We start from the raw sequence: 9,845 nt of genomic DNA on the forward strand, positions 1-9,845 counted from the left end.
CTGTCAATAATTAAGTCTTGCATTGTGGCTACAAAAGACCCTGACTCAGCATAATGTTGCAGAGGCAAACTCCACAACGCTGATAATTCTGCTAGATACCCACATGATTATCAAAAAGCTTCCATCCTTTAGTAAAGCTGCATCTTTATATAAATGCATATTAATACCATGTAATCATTCATTTCTTGATACTCGATTGGAACAACCGAGCTTAAAGCTTCAATTTTATTACATAAAGTTACAAAGTAATCTTTAAAGAAAGAATTTCATAAAATGGAGCACACAGACAACCATTTCCAATTGTGGAACAGTCCTTTAGGCGCAAGTTGTGGGGTGCGTGATAAAAAAGCGCTTTCATGTAGTTAAACCTTGACAACAGAATCAACCTGCAAAGCGACAATTACGCAGTTCACGATTCAACACCTCAACAAATTCCCTACCACATTTAGCTAAACAATCCTAATACAATCTGCATTCACGGGAGCAATTTACCGTCAATTGCAAGGCCGGGGTGCGATCTCGCGAGATAAATTATCCAGCTGTCCGTACTAACACCGTATTAGATCGGCTATTGAATACAAATCGCGGAGTCATTGCTGTACGTTTGAATAAAGATTTAATGTTGCCGTTTCCTGGATTGAACGGAGGTTTAAGCAATTTGGTTAAGTATGATTTGGTATTATGTGATAGGGAACGCCTCCTTTCAGCTTTAAAAACATATAAAACCCATTTTTTTTTCAGAAAACTAAGCCGCTTTCAAATTGTCAGAAATAAAGCAAATTTAAATAGGATTTGACATGGGAAGTATCAGCTTTCAAATAGAACAATAATTATCAAAAACCCTTCACCCAGTCGAAAGTTTTGAGGTAACAAACTAAAAAATTACAGTCGAATTAAAAACCTCCTCTTTTTTGAAGTCGGTTGAAAATATGTGAGTAAATAGGAGATATTACGAAATAGATTCTTACTCGCTTCCATAATCTTATATTAATATAATTTTCCGAATTGCAAAAGAAAATTATGAGGAAATAAGACGCAAAAGTTCGGCGAGGTCATCTTGAACTTGGCCTAACAACCTTCATAAGCGACTTTTGTTTACTGTACAAATGTTACGTATTTCATACTTCCTTCATTGTTCCTATTTTATTTATCAATACTCACTCTCTCTCGTTAATAATATAATGTTATTTTTTAGAAGCACTATAGAAAATCAAAGAGCATGAATTTACTTATTAGATTAGTACGAAAAGAAGCAGTTAACAAAAATTATGGCATCAAAACATCCTCATAGATTTAATTCTACCAACTCGATATTCCAGGCTCTAAAAGATAACGACCAAAAACACAAACAAACACCGGTCTGATGTTATTAATAAATAATTGTTCTTCCATCAAAAAAGTGGCATTTAAATATAAATTATAGAGCCAGCATTCGATACTAATATGATTACGGCGCGTTAACCGGCGGTTTCCTCTAAAAATCAGGTTGAAAGTAATAAATAATGAAGTATTGAGATCGCTACCGCAGCAGTTCATTACGACGTTGATTTATTATATGAAATTGTGTATTTTTCGTAGTCAATCTTCCGACGATTCGGCGTCGATAAGTGCTATTTAGCACTTGATGTAGTGTCGGTAATTTGTGTCCGCTTTTCCTTTTTCAATCACCACCAAATCGGTGTGACGTAACGTTAAATTAAGGCTGTTGTAATAGAATGTTTTACAATGTTTAACTAACTTTAACACGATGTTGTTATGAATTATATGCACTATAATTTTATTAAATTAAATATAGCAATGAATAAGGTGGTCTCAATATAAGTGTGTGATTTTAGTAAATAAGTAATAAATTTTCTGTTTCATTGAATAATTTATGGAAGTTAAAACCTGAATACGAACTTTTCAAGAATATTACTTGATACGGTTGAAATATGATCAACAATAAGTTTAGAGCTTAATTTAAATACTTTGTTGGGACAATTTTTAAAGAAAAGAGACTGGCAAATGGATATATTAAACCGATATAACGAAATAAACTTACCAAAGTTAATCAAACATAACAAATCGTTCTAGGCTCTTGTAAACTAACTGTATGTATATTTAAATTAAAGGAGCAATAACTTTGGAACAAACCCAGGTCATAAATCGCAATGACCACGGGTCGGGGGTCAGGCCCGGGGCGCTCTAGGGCGCGGAGTGGCCGTAATGACTTGCTACATCTCCCCGTCATTTGCGAATTCTAAGACTACGCCTTTACTATATTGTGTATCTTAAGGACAATAAATAATCTTGAAAATAATACTTTTGAATTGAAACTTCTTTAGGTGCGTTGAGAGTAAAATTTCAAGGTCACGTCATGGCAATACCGTCATGAATTGGTATCTATCTTAGAAACTTGCCAAAGTTTCACTTCTGACACGCGTGCACGGCGCACTCACTCTTTTCAACCTGAATATTATTTATTAATTTATGAATCGTACTCCAAAATCTGCATTGGTCTCTCTATTTACCTTTTTCGAAATAAAGTGTAAGGAATTGTAAATTTTGTACCTACCTACTTTTAAACAAAATAAAATAGTAATTGATATCACTAATAATAAGAGGAAAGGTTTGATTGTTTATTTGTAATGATTAAAGATGATGTTTAAACTCAAACTCGTTGGGTTTCAGTTGTGAATATATTGGGGCAGAAGAAATACCCCTAACTAGTGCCAATCTCTAACAATAATTTTATAAAGATAACTGTTATAATTTCACAACGTAGGATGTTAATTTCTAGTAAAGATTTAGCGTGTGAAAATCAAGTGAAAGTGCATTGTTAATAGTTGCATTACTCATTTATCGCCCACGACTGAATTTCATATTCATATTTTGTAATGCAATTGCTTAAAACTCATTGCATCGTCCTTGCGAAATATGAGACTCGAATCGTCTTGAAGATTCGAGGATTTGATAATGAATGAGCAGATTAAATTTTTTAATTTATCTATATGATCTGATAATATCATTTTTATAACATAGAAAAAGGTAAATTCTGAAAATTAGCATTTCATCTAAATTCTTACAAACTACGGCTAGTGATGGTTCTGAAGAAAAACGAGTGATGGTAATAGGGAGTGATCGTGAGGATCGCCAAAAAGCATAACGTAAAACTTTAGTTTTAAGATAACAGTGAGTTGTTTTATCTTACAAAATACATTTATTCATAGATTTTCATCTTGTTGGTACATAGCAGAGTCATAAAATGATAATCACTAAGTAATAGAAATAAAACATTATGGATTTTGATCTATAGGGCGTGATTAGAACTTTCGGCTCTACCCTTGCAACTATCAACACAGGCCAAGGATGTGCTATGCTATGGCCTAAAAACTTATCTTTATATTATATATTTACATTTAGGTGAATTATTCAATTTTGTTTTTTTTACTATGGGATGTTGCTTTGCTCTGTTTTTATGCGTACAAGAGAGATAATTTGTCTCGTGACATTATCATAAAGCCATAATGAGATTTAGATGAACGCAGCGTGACTGCAACGAAGGCCAAAATGTAAATCCCTTAAACGCCTTAATGTACCATCGCCGCTGGTTATATCCATATTAAGCACTTTAATATCCACATTTAACACCATACAGACCTCTTATTTGTTTTCGAGTCAATTTCTAATCTTAATAACCCGCTATTTATTCTGATTTTATATGAGAATTTAAAAGATGCTACAAATTAACATATCATATTACGTGTTACTGTGCATCGATTGAATTGGACGCTTTTATTCATTTTTATCATGTTAATTTTTATTTGGTATGTTACTGCAGTGTGTTTATGATCTTTATTTACCATATTTTTAATATGAGGACAAAGAACAAAATGAAAAAAATGAAATAGGAAAACGATACGTTGCAGTTGATACAAATATCTTACATGTTTTGTTTTTACACAAGTATATGTAGGTAGGTACTTATAGCAAGTTATGTGATTTTTTTAATTTGTATTTTTCGTACGCATGAAGGCTATATTCTGTTAGAATATATTAACAACTTATTATACTAATTTCTAAAATTCTAAATATTTGACGATATTTCTAAAACAGCGGGTAAATCTTGGATGCGTCTGGCCTAAGACCGAAAAGAATGGAAAAAACGTGAGGAGGCCTATACCCGACTATGGGTGAATTAAGGCTTGAAAGAAAGAAAGAATACAAATTTCATATACATATACATATTTTTTATGTAAATATAGTGATGTCCATAGTTATACATATACAAGCTCATATAAGCACTCTATTGTAATGTTGTACATATTGTCACTTTCTGCAGATCTTGAGCTTGAGCAAGCTTTTTTCCTACTTTTTTCTTATTCACCATATCGTAGACGTACGTATAAGCATATTCTTTTATGGTCACTGTCACAGACAATTTTTATGCAATCTCTATCTGAATCAGTCCAGTCTATCGTTAGTTTTATTGCGAAAGAGTCTGTGCTTTTGTGTAGATAATATAAATACATCCACATCAAACTTTTCTTACCTCTAACCTATCCAAAACGACGGAGATTGGTAGCGTTTGTATCTACTATTCCTCAATCCAATTAAATTATTAATATATTCTTAAATCTGCTGTGTAAAGGTGTATCAAAATTAGAGCCCTACATGAACATAATGTAATCTCTACGCACGTCAACTTATATTATTATTGCGCTTGTCTACACAGCTTGAGTTTGTTTTTACGACCCCATGGGCCATAAGCTACACTATTTATAGCTGGTATTTAGCATAGATTTCACAATAGCTTTCAAGGGTTTGGTGGTTAGGTGTTTTATACACGAGTTTGGTTGTAGTAGCCTTGTTAGCTGAGAGATGACTTTTCTGATTGTTTCAGTATTCTTAAGAATTCAAACTAAAGTAGTGTTGTGATTAAATGAATAAACGTGATACACTTCTGTAGCCACTACGTTCGACTGAGATTTCACGGAAAAATAAAGATATTTCACCTAAATTACCAAACAGCTTTCAATGACTAAGCTTTGTAATTAAGTTCGTCACATATAAACTATCATTACAGGCACTACGAAATCTCATACAAATTTAACAGCTGTCTCCAATCCACTCGTCACACCGCATCACACGGCTGCATCACATCACGTCACAACACGACAGTTGTGTGTCGCCGGCCTTAGTCCGCGTGGGATGCACCTACCGACTATCGCGCACAGTATCAATAAATTGCGCTTGTATTTCTGCTTGTGTAAAAAGAACTCGGCGTTATCGACGAAAGCTAAATAAATTCGTAGGATGTTTGTACTTTGTTGTTTATTACGTGATACCTCTGATATCATCATTAACTGGATGTTTCTACAATATTGGATATTTTCCGCTCGTGCCTACATTGTGTTTTCAAAGTTTATAATATCTAGAGAATAAGTTGGGAGTTGGAAAAATTTTGCATTTCACGATAGATTCAAATATTTTGGTAGGCTTTACAAATACAGACGTAGTTCTATATTTCTGTAGAAATGTTAAATCACCCCACTCGTCAGTATCCACAATATTGAATAATACGTGTTACTGAAGCTATGAGCGATGGAGTCGGCTATAGTAGGAATTGCGGGTTATTAATTAGGGTAAATATATGACTAATGGCCCTTTAATTTGAGATAAATTTTAAGCTAGAGATATGAAATTGTTTTGAACGATTCAATTCGCACATTGTGCACAAACGACCATTTGTTATGAAGCAATAACTCGCTATCGTCCGTCATGTATTCAATATTCCTTCTTTTATTTATTTTATTCGATAATCGAACAATCGAGAATCGAGTCTTAACGAGCAATTACGGGTTCGATGTACGCTGGGTATCAATTAAATTCATCACAATTGAAAAGTGTTGTGAGTACTGTTTCAATTTCACGATGGTTGAGTTATGGATGTATGCAATCGAGAGTTATACTTTTACAAATAAACATTGATTATTATTGGTATATCATCGAGTGAAATTCGAGAACGAAGAAATATAGTAGAGCAGTTTTATTTACCATATTTTTACAGACAGATGCATTAAAATGTAGCTCTATGTTGATGTTTTTTTCAGAAAGCTTTTGAAAATAAGCTTTTAACAAAACGCCATGTTTGCATTAAAAGCCATTTCACCTGTTCAAGCAAAATGTGGCATACAAAAGAGAGGTCAAGAACTTCGAACGTCCGCTTATTTCTAACAGTCAGCGATTCGCAGGGCCAGATCGGCGGAGTCTTTAAATCGGCCAGCTGGATTGAATGGCCCCCATTACGGGCCATTATACGTCAATAAATATTACCCGAGACACTCCAGTACTTGGTAAGAATGCGTCGTAATTCAATTTTACATAAAGTATTCGGACGGCGGGAACAGTGCGAGATCGCTACGGGCCTTTAGTTCTCTTAACCGTGGAGATGGACTATACTTCCGTAAATAAATATTAGAAGTTATTTTGCAGTGCTATCTTTTATGATTTGGGATAGATCGATAAATAAATGTTAAATATGCATATGAATTAAAATAAGCTTTATCCATTTGTGTGAGAGCTTTCGTTAACATACGAAAGTTAAAATATGTAATTGATAGGTAGCAATTAATGAAATTATTACATCATAATATAAAGGGAGAAGCCACTGACAACCTAAACAGTTTTCAACTAGTATTCAATCATCATTTTTAATGTGTTGTTCTTGATTATTCATTAAATATATTTTTATTTACTTAGTACAAAAACAACTATCACCAAAGATTAGGTCACAACATCGTGATTGCGTGCACGTTACCATAAGGTCTCTCTACTCACGATGTGGTGTCAATTCCCATTCATGTGCCTATTATCGAGCTTAAAGCATAAATTGAAGAGCAAAATCGCTTTTTCGAACGGCCTTTTAGGGTTCAGTCGGATTTATAGTGATAGCAATTGGTCCAAGTTGTAGATGTGAATCGATTCTTAGAAGTCGGAATACGAACGTTTCAGAATCTAGGGGATATATTGTCAACATAGTTTAAATTCTGTCTTGGGATGCTTGTGTTATTTTGGATATGGTAATGATGGCTTTTTTCATGCGTTCAGACTCCAATCCACATTTATCTGAAAGAAAAATAAGAACTAAGGATACCTTAAATAAAACAAGAAAAATATTCCAAATCGGACTGTAATATTGGTTTCTGTATAACTAAGGTTTCTGTAATATTGTAATTTGGAACTAACGCGCTGCGTAACTGCTATGCAATAAGGTATATAATATTTTTTAAAGATTATTTAAACTTATTTGCCAGCTGTTTGTCTCTCACGATTTAGAAGTGTTTAATTTACAAACAGTCTTTCAAACTCAATTCTGCATTCCCAAAAGACAAGCATACATATTTCTAAACCTGCCAAATATTCTTAGTAATTTCTTATTTACCATTCATTTAAACCTTCTAAAAAGTACGTAATCGTAAAAACAAATAAAAAAACTGCGCGGTAAAGAAACATACGGAACCTATTCATTCGATCCGTTTCACCCTTATCTATCTCAAAGTTCTTATGGATCTGTAATTTACCTCGACCCGTGTTCTAAGTGGAGTGTAAACTATGAAATTGATGTTATGTTTATGATCAGAGAATGTACGATATTTAATTGTGCCGTAAATACTGTATTATTAGCGATTTCAGATGTCTATGAACGGATTAGTATAATACCTGGCATGTTGATTTTACGTAGATAAAATGTTTTATTGATACTTCATTTGTTTATTGATCACGCTTTAATATCAATCAGGATTCAGGACACGCTTTTATTATAAAAAGAAACTATTTATTTCTAAGCGTTCTGTTAGTTAACGGATAGACCACATCTACTGAACTAATAAAAAATTATCTTTTAAAAGCTACTTTACCTAGTTATATTGCAAGTATCGCACGAAAACGAATAAGAAAGCCTAGGTATTGGAAAGACCAATATTAATTCTTCTTTACATAATAATGTGACTATCTTCAAATTAAAGAAAATGCTACAATAAGACAAATAAAGTCAAGAATGAGATACTACTATTGTTGAACTATAATATATATATAATATATTTGACGATACACTCTAATTTATGTGGCATCTAATCACTACAAATTAGTTGCACAACAATTGTATGATTTCAAAAAGAAACATTTACAGCCGTTATTTACAGCGTGAAAGCAATAATTTAACACTTAAATATTTGTTTTGGCAAATCACCAATGCCCGTTAAGACCTATATGTTTGGTAGATTATGAGACGTAGAGTACGTTTCACAATTTTGTATCTGAGCTATATATCTTAACCGCCAATTATAGTATTTTTCCACGTAACGGTAACATATTATCATGGTTGAAACATGTTAATATGAATGTTAAAGGCCTTCTTTTTTAAGCTATTGCATAGCTTTTATCGCGGGCCTTGAGCGCGGAGACCGAATCCAGAAATTTTGTAACGAAAAACCTCACGCTCCCCAGTCCGACGGGCGCGGAGGTGTGGCTTGAAGGCATAGCATGCAATAGCTTTACCGCGGCAGTCCCCGAGTGCCACTCGTCTTTTTTAATCTGGTAGCACACACTAAGCTGATCTACATGTAAGTATTTAAACTGACCATTTAAACAGGCGTCAAATTCGTTTTGAAATTAAAGACCTCGAAAAAGAACGACTAATAGATATTTCGCACTATAAAGTTAAGAGCAATCGATAGGCACAACTAATAAATAGCATTTTGTTGTTTGACGAACTTCTATATTAATTATTAAGTACACCCAAAGCGTCATGTATTAATTTAAAGTTCAAAGTAACGCTTACTCCATGCTTAATAATAAACAGCTTACAAACAATATCGGTCCAGTTATATGTAAACAACATACGAGTTGCATTACTGTATTTACCAGTCTCATTTACCTAAATAGATTCTAATATATGCGTGCGATTAGAGTCGACACATCTACACCGTTCAACTAGTGATTATGTTTTCTTATGAGACAGGCAAACTACTATAACTAGATGACTTATTGTGATATATATGTTGAATTGGATTATAAGCCAATTTTATTAAATTAAAATTCAAATAAATTTATTTGTGTAAAACAATGTTATTTTATAGAGTAAGCTTTAGTTTGCATTCAAGAAGCTCTTGATGTTCCCATTTAAAAACTTAGTCACTAAAGTAACTAACTAATTTTAAAACAGTTTTTAGAATTAGAAATACAGATGGCTGCTATAGTAAAAGATTGTCGTAAAGCGTATTATCCACACTTATGGTAGTGTTAGCTACTATTAAGTATTAGACCTGTGGACTGTGGTAAGTGAAGTCCCGTGTCCCCGTAGTGGGGTAGGGGGCAGATGCATTATTCATACATCTGTTTCACTGATCGATTTTTCTTTAGGGACAAGTAGGTGATCAGCCTTCTGTGTCCTGCCAGACCGAGACATTTTTTTTTTCGTCTCCACCAGGAATCGAACCCAGGACCCCTCGGTTCTACGCTCACGCGTCAACCACTGTACCGAGGAGGCGGTCAACTGTGGACTGTGGTAGTACTTAAAAATTAAAATAAACTTAAATCATACATTTCAACGGATACAAAATAGCTTGTAATCCAATATACTGTGAACGAATCATAATATGCACGTTTATATTATCTAAAGGTAAATCAGCGTTTACTACCATGTCCTTTTTATATGCTCACTATGTATCGTACGTCCTATCAAATAAAAGTACATAGTTGATTGATATGCGTCGTGGCAAGGAATTTAGCGTAAGTGGATTCAAATGAATGCGCACTGTTATTATCACCATGGATAAACTCTTAAAGCGTAATTACACTCACTG

General features: G+C 33.6%; 1 protein-coding gene across 1 annotated transcript in view; it reads left to right on the top strand.

Moving 5' to 3' along the window:
• LOC149483031 (protein TAPT1 homolog) overlaps nucleotides 1-9,465 on the top strand; it is an 87,342-nt gene extending 77,877 nt beyond the window's left edge. Inside the window, exon 11 of the mRNA XM_089703157.1 lies at nucleotides 9,328-9,465. The gene's annotated coding sequence lies outside the window, so the exon portion shown is untranslated. The remainder of the gene's footprint in view (nucleotides 1-9,327) is intronic.
• The last annotated feature ends 380 nt before the right edge of the window (nucleotides 9,466-9,845 follow it).

Source organism: Colias philodice, chromosome 14 (assembly GCF_061535455.1).
Source record: "Colias philodice isolate Cphi_HAF_F1 chromosome 14, ilColPhil1 Martin Lab GWU primary, whole genome shotgun sequence".
In the NCBI taxonomy this organism is placed as follows: Eukaryota; Metazoa; Arthropoda; class Insecta; order Lepidoptera; family Pieridae; genus Colias; species Colias philodice.